The sequence below is a fragment of the Zea mays genome, chromosome 10, assembly GCF_902167145.1.
Source record: "Zea mays cultivar B73 chromosome 10, Zm-B73-REFERENCE-NAM-5.0, whole genome shotgun sequence".
Taxonomy (NCBI): domain Eukaryota; kingdom Viridiplantae; phylum Streptophyta; class Magnoliopsida; order Poales; family Poaceae; genus Zea; species Zea mays.
In genome coordinates, this window is record NC_050105.1 from 63,431,297 (window position 1) to 63,442,852 (window position 11,556).

Here is an 11,556-nt window from a genome sequence, read left to right on the forward strand (position 1 = left end):
GTCGGGCGAGGCGGTGACTCCTCCGAGGTCGAGGCTGAGTCCGAGCCCTGGGGTCGGGCGAGGCGGAGACCGTCTTCCGAGGTCGAGGCTGAGTCCGAGCCCTGGGGTCGGGCGAGGCGGAGACCGTCTTTCGAGGTCGAGGTTGAGTCCAAGCCCTGGGCTCGGGTGAGGTGGAGACCGTCTTCCGAGGTCGAGGTTCAGTCCGAGCCCTGGGGTCGGGCGAGGCGGAGACCGTCTTCCGAGGTCGAGGCGGGGGCCGAGCCCCGGGGTCGGGCGAGGTGGAGCTTTCTATGGCGCCTGAGGCTGGACTCGGCTGCTGTCAGCCTCACCCTGGTGGGTGGCACAGCAGTCGGAGCAGGACAGGCGACGCTGTTTTCCTGTCAGGTCAGTCAGTAGAGGGGCGAAGTGACTGCGGTCACTTCGGTCCTGCCGACTGAGGAACGCGCGTCAGGATAAGGTGTCAGGCGATCCTTGCATTGAATGCTCTTGCGATATGGTCGGTTGGCGAGGCGATCTGGCCAAGGTTGCTTCACTGCGAAGCCTGCCCGAGCTGGGCCTCGGGCGAGGCGTGAATCCGCCTATGTCTACTGTTCCTGCCCGAGGCTGGGCTCGGGCGAGGCGAGATCGTGTCCCTTTAGTGGACGGAGCTTTGACCTGTATTGCGCCCATCAGGCCTTTGCAGCTTGTGCTGATGGTGGTTACCAGCCGAGTTTAGGAGTCTTGGGGGTACCCCTAATTATGGTCCCCGACAGTAGCCCCCGAGCCTCAAAGGGAGTGTTGGTACTCGCTTGGAGGCTTTGTTGCACTTTTTTGCAAGGGGACCGGCCTTTCTCGGTTATATTTTGTTCCGGTGGGTGCGCGCGAGCGCACCCGCCGGGTGTAGCCCCCGAGGCCTCGGAGGAGTGGTTTGACTCCTCCGAGGTCTTAGTGCCTTTCGTGACGCCTCGGCCGTTCTGGTTGTTCCCTCATGCGATCTGATCGTAGCCCGGGTGCATGGTCAGGTTCCGAGTTCTTGGGCTAGTATGTTGACGCTGTCAACGGTTTGGCCGGGGCCGAGTTTGCGAGAGCAGCCCCCGAGCCTCCGCACAGAGCGAGAGAACGGTCAAGGACTGACTCGGCTTTTATCATACGCCCCTTCGTCGCCTTTCCGCAAGGAGGAGGGGGGAAACCACCATGTTGCCCTCGGAGGGCGCCGAACATGGTGTATCCAGTGAGTTGCTAACGGGTGATCCGAGTGGACGCCCGTGCCCCGTTCGATAAGGGTCGGCTAGTGGCCCAGAGGCGCGCTCCAAAAGTACCTGCAGGTGATTTGCCGGACCCGGTCCCGTTTGATAGGGTCCGAGGGCTCGATGCCTCCCTCTGATGGGATTCCGTTACAGAATCGCTCCTGCTGGTCTCGGAAATGTCCTAGGGTACCTCGGGAGCGTACCCCGAGCCTCGGCCATGTATCGGACGTACCCAGAGTCATCCCTCGCTCTGTGTGTTCTGAGGCGGCTGTCGAATCCTTCGGGGGCCAGCCTTCGAACCCATGATCAGTAGTGGGCGCGGAGCCCGAGTGGCCTGAGGCGGCTATCGAACCCTTCCGAGGGGCCAGCCTTCGAACCTCTGACCAGTAGTGGGCGTGGAGCCCGAGTGCTCTGAGGCGGCTGTCGAACCCTTCCGAGGGGCCAGCCTTTGAACCTCTGATCAGTAGTGGGCGCGGAGCCCGAGTGCTCTGAGGCGGCTGTCGAACCCTTCCGAGGGGCTAGCCTTCGAACCTCTGATCAGTAGTGGGGGCTCGGGGCCCGCTTCCTTTGCGGAGAAGGTTCCCTTTCGGAGTATCCCCTTTCCCGGTCCATGTAGCAAGAGAGAGAAAGGGGAAGAGGAAAAGGATACGAAATTGAACGATGTGGCGCACCTTTTTTTGACGCGGTCATCATGGCGGAGGTGAAGCGTCGACCGCTTCGCCTGCCAAAGGTGCCGCCTGCCCTGCCGCGGAGTTAATGCGACGGGACGGGTGGTTCGCAGGGCAGCCATTGTGTGTGCGCGAGTCGTTCGAGGAACGGGCATTTCGCCTTCGAGTTTGAATTTCGCGGCGGGTTCGGGCGAAGTGTTGAACGGGTCTTGCCCGGGCCTTTATATATCCGGAAGAGGGACCGGTGGTGGTTCTTTACTCTGCTGCTCGCCTCCTGCTTTGGTTTCCGCAACCCAAGGGAATAGCCAGAGAAAGGAAACCACGCACCTTGTCCGCTTCGCCGCCACCCCCTTCGCTTGGCGATGGCCGACCGGGTAACCGTCGTTCCGCTGTGTGACCAGTGGCCTTTCTCCACCGTCACGGTGGACGATCTAGAGGCCCTTGTTACCGATGGCTTGCTCCGTCCCCTCTCTGGTGACCCGCAGCCGGAGTGGATGGTCCCTCCGAGCGGGGCCGCCCCGACCCCTTCGTCGGGGTATGTGCTGAGTTTCGTCTCCTTCCATGAGCTGGGGTTCGAAGTGCCAGCAAGCCGTTTCATGCGGGCGATCCTGCATTTCTACGGGGTGGAGCTGCACAATCTCAACCCCAACTCCATCGCGCAAGCGGCCATCTTCGCGGCGGTTTGCGAAGGATTTTTGGGGATTGACCTCCACTGGGATCTGTGGACCCATCTCTTCTCCGCGGAGCCTTTCGCCTCGACGACGGGGGAAAAGAGAGTCCGTATGGCGGTGCGAGCCGGTGGCTGCATCCTCTAGTTGAGGCAGGTGCGCGCGCAACAGTACATCCCCGCCATCCTTGTGTCTTCGAACAAGGGGTGGCTGCGCCGGTGGTTTTACCTCTGGAATGACGATGGGAGGCTCCAGTCGTTTTCTCAACGAGTGGTGACTGCCGCCGGCAGCAACTGGCGCTATGGGGCCACGCGAGAGAAACAGAAGAATCTCCAGCCCCTTCTGGAGGCCTTGCAGGAGCTGCGAGACGGAGGGCTTACCGCCACGGGGGTGGTCGCCGCCATCCATCGCCGGAGGGTGCTTCCCCTGAGCGGCGGTTGCTGCTTTCGAAGATGATGCCGGGGGTCAACTTGGAGAGTTCGCAGATGTCCTCGGTCCCCCTCTCCACCGATGACCTCCACAGGCGGGTAGCTGGCACGGTAGGGAGGCTGGACGCCGGTGCCCTTACCCAGCCCTTGATGCGTCCCGAGCGTCGGTGCATGTCCCTGGTGAGTGTCCGCTCCTTCTTTCTTGTGTCAGATTGCCCTTGGTTCTCACAGTCGAGATTTCCGTCCGTCTCCAGGAGTTGGAGTTTCACAAGCCTTCCCTGCCACCGGTCCCGGAGGACGCGGTGGACTGAGCCGCGCAGAGGGTCGCTGCGGAGAAGAAGAAGGAGAAGAAGGATGCGAAAAAGGCTCGGGCTCGCGAGCGGATGCGAGCTCGGGACGCCTTGGAGAGGCGTCGTCGGAGGCAGGAGAGGGACGGGCTCCCGAGGGAGCCGTCGCCGGAGACGCCTGACGACAACGACGATGATGACGAAGACGACGACATGGCGGCCCGCCTTGGCCTCAACCCGGATCTGAGGCTGGGCCTAGGGTCATCGAGCCAGCCCCCGAGTGGGCTGGCGCCGTCGGTATCCGGGGCCGGGACATCAAGGTCCCGGTCCGAAGAACAGGGGCAGGCTGAGGGGGTACTTGACCCCTTGGTCGAGGTAGTTGAGGTGACCCCAGGGAGTCAGGCCGACCCGCCTGTCCCCCAAGAGCAGTCGCCCGTGCCGCCCGCACAGGAGGTTGATCCTTAGGTCGTCGTGACTGCACCTGGGCGGACCGTCCCTTCGGCGCCCCGGGCGCCCGAGGCGGGGATGGTGCCGAAGCTGGCAACGAGGCAAACCTTGGCAGCGCCTGTGGGGGCCGAGGCCCGAGGGGCCTCCCCGTAGGCACGATTGGCCTTGGTCCGGAGTGGGTAAGTATCTGAGGATACCTCTATCCCGGCTCCTTCTTCGTGTGTCCTGATCCTGCTTTTCCTTTTCCTCCCAGCAAACGGAGGCACGGTTCGACCGGTCTGGCTCCCCGGAAGGCCCTTAAGATGGTGCCGGCTTCTGCAGCCGGTGCCGCACCGGGCCACGCCGGCCGGCTGGCCTCCACACAAGATGCCCCCAAGCAGGGGGCTCAGGCGGCACGAGTTGTCGTGGGGCGAGCTCCCCAGGCTGACCCCTCCATCGAGGCGGCCGTCGTGCCGAGGGAGACTGCTGGCGCGGCCGCGGCCTTGAGCCCACCTGACGTGTTGCTGGCGCCGGCACCGGCTTCTGCCGAGGCTGCTGCCGTTCTGGCCGTGGAGCTACCCGTCGCCGCCGATGCAGAGATGGCTGAGGCCCCGCTACTCGAGGCCGGTGATCGGAAGCCTGCCCCCTTAGACGAGGAGGTACCCGATGCGCCGACTGTAGGGGTGCCGACGCCTTGGAGGAGGGGGCGCAGAACCGCGGCCCGTCCTGGGGAGCGGCGACCTCGTCCTCGCGCGACGCGATCCCAATGAGCGGCATGGGCAGGTGCTCCGGTTCTGGACCCGTGGTGCCACGAAACCCCTCTTCGTTCTTGATGATGAGCGAGAGGAGCAGTCTCGGGACGAGCTCCGTGAGTGTGCCGAGGCAGCGATGGGGTCGCTTCGGTCGACCATGGACGTCCTTTCCAGGAACGTTCCCAAGATCCTCCAGGTAAGGATTTTAGGCATACCTTTCACGTGATCAAGGCATTCTTTGTGACGCCCTGCTTCCCTTCCTCAGGATCTGACGGATCTAAGCACCGCCAAGTTGTCGTTCATCCGCCGCGAAGCCGACGTCTGGGGTTCGCTGCGGTTCCTGAGGGCCGCGCTTGCCGAGGCTACCGAGCGTCTCTCCCAACAGAGCGCCGAGGCGGCGGACCTTCGGTTGCTTTATGAAGAGCTGGGGGTGGAGGCAGCGGCGGCACGCGCAGAGGCGCAGCGGCGGCAGTTTGAGCTTGGCCAGGTCGTCGGTGAGCGGGACCAATCTCAGAACCAGGCTACCGAGGCTGAAAGCCAGGCTGAGGCCCTTGGGGGCCAGCTAGCCGAGGTGTCTGCTCGGGCTGGAGCCCTTGCGGAGGACCTGGCCGTGGCCATCGGGTCAGCCCAGTCCGCCCAAGCCGCAGCCTCGGAGCAGCGTGCCCGGGCTGAAGGTATGTCTTGGGTGCTTTGAGATTTTGATTCAGCTTCATTCTTCAACTCGTGTTTGAAGAATTCTGTTTTGGCTGTTTGCAGAGTTCGAGTCTGCCCTCAACGAGTCCGCTAAGGCACTTGCCTAGGCGGCTGAGCAGAAGGAGGCCGACCGCGTGGCCATGTCCGAAGCTATCTCGGCCTTCTACCAGGTCTTTGGTCTTGATGACGTCCCCTCGAGAAGCTCCCCCAGAGTCGCCTGCAGGCCTTGGGCGGCCATGTGCGCGGCAAACTCCGCGAGGCGCTGCATCACGGCGTTAGGCGGGCCTTCGCCGTGCTCGCTTCCCACTACGATCGTGTTATAAAGCTGCGTTTCTTTTCCTCCTGTTTCGAGTATTCGGACTTGTTCGTCAGTAGCAGAATCGTTTATCCGAGTAAGAGTTATTTTTCGCGGAAGGTGACGAGTGAGGTATCCGTATCCCGGAGGCGTAGGAGTCCCTCGGCTCAGTCGGCCTTGCCGCTTACATGCGCCCTTATTCGTTTTGCGGGGTTCTGTTACTGATATAGCCGGGAAACACGAAAGTCGTTTCGGTGGAAGACTTTTTCCGAGGAAAGTTTTGACGCAGAGGGGGTTCCCCCCTTCTAGCCCCCAAGGGAGGGTCGGGCTTTGCCGAGGCAAGGCTGACCCTTCCTTGATGGTTAGACTTTATTTGTGTATGTAAAGAGAACGAGGCATATGAACGACTTGAAAACATCTTAAGGGTAAAAGCGACGTAGCTGTCGTATGTTCCAAGCGTTGCTGTAGACCTCGCCTTGGCTATTGGCCAGCTTGTATGTTCCGGGCTTCAAAATCTTGGCGATGATGAACGGCCCTTCCCAGGGAGGTGTGAGCTTGTGGCGCCCTCGGACATCTTGTCGTAGCCGAAGCACCAAGTCCCCCACCTGGAGGTCTCGGGACCGAACCCCTCGGGCATGGTAGCGTCGCAGAGACTGCTGATACCGTGCCGAGTGTAGTAAGGCCATGTCCCGAGCCTGTTCCAGTTGGTCCAGTGAGTCTTCTCGGCTGGTGTGGTTGCTTCGGTCGTCGTACGCTCTTGTCCTCGAGGAACCGTATTCTAAGTCTGTGGGCAAGATAGCCTCGGCCCCATAGACTAGAAAAAACGGCGTGAAGCCCGTGGCTCGGCTTGGCGTCGTCCTCAGACTCCAGACCACCGAGGGGAGTTCCTTCATCCATCGCCTGCCGAACTTGTTGAGGTCGTTGTAGATCCTCGGCTTAAGTTCCTGCAGAATCATGCTGTTGGCACGCTCTACCTGCCCATTTGTCATGGGGTGAGCTACGGCGGCCCAGTCCACCCGGATGTGGTGGTCCTCGCTGAAGTCCAGAAACTTCCTGCCAGTGAACTGGGTGCCGTTGTCGGTGATGATGGAGTTCGGGACCCCAAAGCGATGGATGATGTTGGTGAAAAACGCCACCGCCTATTCAGACCTGATGCTGTTTAGGGGTCGGACCTCAATCCACTTGGAGAATTTGTCGATAGCGACCAGCAGGTGCGTGAATGTAATACCCAAATAATTAGGGTTGTAGAATGTATAAGAATTGGGGGAAAATTTATTAGACTACTTGTGTTGTTTTCCTCATTTTGCATATTTAAATCATGGGGTCACATTGACTACCAACAATTATATTAAATAAAGGAAATAGTGCATCATGTTGGAGTTATTTGTTTGTGCATTTAATGACAATAACAATAATGATAAAAATGTATTAAAGTTGAAATTGGAGCTAAACCTAATTTAAAAACTAGAATTTGAAAATGAAAATAAAATAGAAAATAGAGAAAAGAGAGACAAAAAAAGAGGCTATGATAATATAAATAATAAATATATAATTATATTCCTAAAAGAGGTATTTATAAACTTCACAATATGATGTGTAACAAGTTTGAATTCAAATTCGAAATTTAAAATGAACTTCGAAATGAAGGAAAGAAATTATAGCATAAAACAGAAAAGAATAAAAGGCATCATGGGCCAACTCCACCCTATTCGGCCCACTCAAGAAATTGCACCGCGCGGCCCACTCCCCTTTTTACTCTGCCGCGCACCGTCTCAACTGATCCCCCACTATCGTGCGGGCCCGCTTCGCCAGCCGGTCCTCGCTCCTTGACGCGTTTTGCGTCGCTGTCGGCCGGGGCCCGCTCGACACCGCTGACATCTGGGGCCCGCATTCCAGGGTGTTCTTCTCCACGTCGCTACCGTAACGAACTCAAGCTACGCTGCTGGGCCGTTGCGATCTGGGGCGATTCTGACTTCGCCGCCAAATCCGCAACAACCCGCTTCGGTCGGACTCCTGGCACCTATCCGGACTCGCCTCTGGGCCATAAAAGCCAGCGGCAAGCTCTTGAGCCGCCATGGAGGAAGTCAGCCGCTGTCGCGTGGAGAGAGAGAAGCCGAGGCAGAAATCGTCTGCCAGCGCCGCTGCCCCCTCCAACCATCTTCCCCCTCACGGCTCCCTGCAGACCAGACCCCACTACCCTCCTTTGAGCCAGTCCTCCAAGTGCTCCGTATCTATGGACTCGCCACCGCCACCGGGGGAGCGAGGTAATGCCGCCACCATGGTCCGGCATCTCTGCCTCCATTCGGTGTCCATGGTGGGGTCTGGGAGAATCGCCGGTGCACGTGGATGGTGATAGGGCATGTGCTTAGCCGCGGTGGCCTTCAGAGTCCAGTGAATCGCTCGCCGGAGAACCATCCCCGCCGTGTTGCCGCCTTCTACCGTGGACAGGTATCTCCGCGGCGTAATTGGTGGTATGAGCTACCCCATCGCATTCACCATTCTCTGGGGATCGTGTAGATGCACACCATTTAGCTATAGGAGCCCTGGTGCCGCAAACCGATGTTCGCCGGTGGGTGCGCCACCGCCGAGCTCGCCGCTGTTGCTCGGCTCGATCCCGGGGAAGTAGGACAGGTCTCGGCCGTTGGATAGCCTGGGTGCGGCCGTGATCTGTGTTGTAAATAACCCTTCGACCGAGGGAACCCTAGCCGTAGATCGCTGATCGGTCGGATGCGATCGAATCCTGTCGCATTAAAATCTGGGTCGTAGATCTTTCATCCGTAGGCGCGCGCTGCGTACCGCTTCATTTTAACCTAGAACTAATCTGGCGCGTCCCTCGCTGATCGGACGGCCAGATTCTCGTGATACCGCTTCGGCCGCGTATCTTACAAATGAGCCCCTGAGATTTCTTAGAATAAACCCGCCGTCCTGGCGGCTGAGATCGGAGTCTTAGGAAGAACTGCACCGAGACCCCTGGCCTTTTATGAATTTGAGGCCCAGTCCAGAGATCGTTTAAATTGAATAAATGAAATAGAAAATAGATTTTTAACAGGAAAATAATTGCTAGAACTTCAATAATTCATAGAAAATGTATATGAACTCCAAATTACTCCATTCCAGTTCCTAAAATTTTGTAATTTTATTATCTATCACTTAGTGTCTCTGTTTTATCATGACAACAGCAAGAAAATTAATCCCACACTTAATCCTATTTTAAACACATAAAACCTTTGGAAATTCATATCTTAAATTCTATAACTCCAAAAATTATGATTCCTGTTCCTAGGTTTTTATTTTAATATGTAGAATATTTCTGTGTATTTGGTTCACATGATTGATGTGATGTTAATTTTGCCTATGTACGGCTTGTTTGTATTGCTACGACTAGCGTGAGGTCACGTGTCATCTAAAGAGCAAGTTGGTACCTGGAATCTCAAGTCCCAGGCAAGTTGTGCCCTTGATCACTTCTTTTTACCCACTCATGTTCTGATTAATCATAATGATCTGCATAGGTTAATTTTGATGGGACCCAATAGGTTACCCTAGTTTGATTATCTTTATACCTTGTTTACCACTGAACTTTTTGGGTAGTACTTGCTAGTGCTTTATGTGGTTTTGGGTATGAAGATACATTATTCATGATTATACTTTTGTTATCCGTTGTTATTTACTGTTCATGATAAGATCATTATGTTAATTGGAACATGGAGCGACCACCCGGGAAAACCGTGCTACCACAAGGGTTTATGGACGCCCTTGGCTGATTAATTAGGAAAGCTAGTGGAGGACTACCTTACCCGAAAGGGGCAAGGGCAGTAGGGGAGTGGTCAGTGTAGGGAGGTCCTTGGTTGATTTTGCTGCGATGGCGGTCAGGCAAGAACCCTGCATTGGAGCTTCCTATAAACTGTAGCGGGTTTTCTGAAGCTAGTGGAACTTTGTAAAGGCCTCGTAGTGTTACCCTGCCTCGCCTCCTCGGTAGAGGTGTATGGGAAGTCGCGATCCCTTGGCAGATGGGTAACATGACATGTGGGTAAAGATGCGCAACCTCTGCAAAGTGTAAAACTGGTATACTAGCCGTGCTCACGGTCATGAGCAGCTCGGACCCTCACATGATTAACTTATGGAACTAAATTCAATTTGTCATATGCATTGCATCGCAGGTGATGTTGTTACTTTTGTTCTACTACTTAATTGGGTTGGTATTTACTTATACTTAGTAATTGCTAATAAAATTTTTGACCAACTTTAAAAGCAATGCTCAGCTCTAACCATCCTCTTTGGTAAGCCTTACACTTCACGTGAGCTCCCACCTTTGGCGAGTTCATGCACATTATTCCCCACAACTTGTTGAGCGATGAACGTATGTGAGCTCACTCTTGCTGTCTCACACCCCCCACAGGTCAAGAATAGGTACCGCAGGATGAGGCGCTTGGAGGATGCTGTGATGAGTTCGTGAGAGTTCTAGGCCGTCGTCTCCCAGTCAACTTTGGGTTGCTGGACCGTTGTCTCCTTATAATGTAATTATTTATTTTGTATAGAACTCCTGTTATGTAGTAAAGATGTGACATTCGATCCTGTGCCATGATTCATCATATGTGTGAGACTTGGTCCCAGCACACCTGGTGATTATGTTCGCGCCCGGGCTTTGGACCCCTAAAACCCGGGTGTGACAGAAGTGGTATCAGAGGAATGTTGACTGTAGGACGAAACCTAGATAGAACTGGACAACCATTGTCTACTTACCTTTGCTACTCTGATTCTTATCTAAACCTTTCTTAATCTTTTCTCATCTATTTCCGCTTTACTCTAATTATTCTTACCTCTTCATTCTAAAGACAAATGGGGATTTCACACTTTGAAATCTGGTACCTAAAGTGACCTTTAGAAATAGGAGACCTACTCTAAGGAACCAAAAACAAAACTATTTTTTTATATGCTTGGATGCTTGTTCTTATGATATTTGTCTGATTTGGGTCTTTGATTGAATGTGATGGGTTGTGGAGTAATGTCCATAATTACATCTACATATACATATAGAAAAAAATGCTTATAAAAATAACTAGACAAACTAGATTATTCCCCATTAAAATATCTAGCCTAACAATATCCATCTCATCTCAAAAGATCCCAACTTATCCTAATTGAAATATATCTCATCTTAATAGATCCATCTTATCTTAAAAGATACTCTATTACCTTAATAGATACATCTTATCTAGAAAAGATTTTATCCTTATCCTAATAGATCTAACTGGCCTAAAAAGATTCTATCTTATCTTTATGGATCTGTCTTATCCTAATAAGCATACTTATCCACCCTAGTTTAACAACCATGATCTAATGCAAATTAATTAGATCATATCTAGTCAAACTAGTCATACCAATCTAATCTAGATCCCATCTAACCTAATATGATCTAATCTAAAGTGAGTTACTTAACGGACTAGTGAAATAGATTAGACCCTGTTGGCCATGTTTTAACTTAAATTAGTACATCACACCAAACCACCCATGAACAAATAACTTACCAGCATATTCATGGTGACCATCCATCCCATCCTAGATGTTGCCATGATACACTTATCTTATGCCACCAACCTGTTAACCATCTATCCTTACCTACAAGTTATCCTAACTACATGTCCCTAATTCGGATGACAACTTCAAGAACGAAGATCGAAGATGATCGACCTCATCAATCAAGGAAGGATAAGATTCAAGCCAGATCTTCAAAGGAATCAAGATCCACAATCCGGGATGGAGCCTTTCTTTACCGTACTCTTTCTTACCCAAACCTCTCTATGCTTTAAAGACATCTTTTACCATACACAATAAAGTGGATATACATACCCAAGCTTCCCTAATCATCTTCTAATTTGTGTTATAAAGCTTTTAAAAAAAATCATTTGGGATTAAAACCACTTGAAAACTAAAACATAGGCTACAAACCAAACTTATTGCAACCTCTTTCTTACAAATCTCGAGGATGAGATTTCTGTTAAGGGGGGTAGGATTTGTAATACCCAAATAATTAGGGTTGTAGAATGTATAAGAATTGGGGGAAAATTTATTAGACTACTTGTGTTGTTTTCCTCATTTTGCATATTAAAATCATG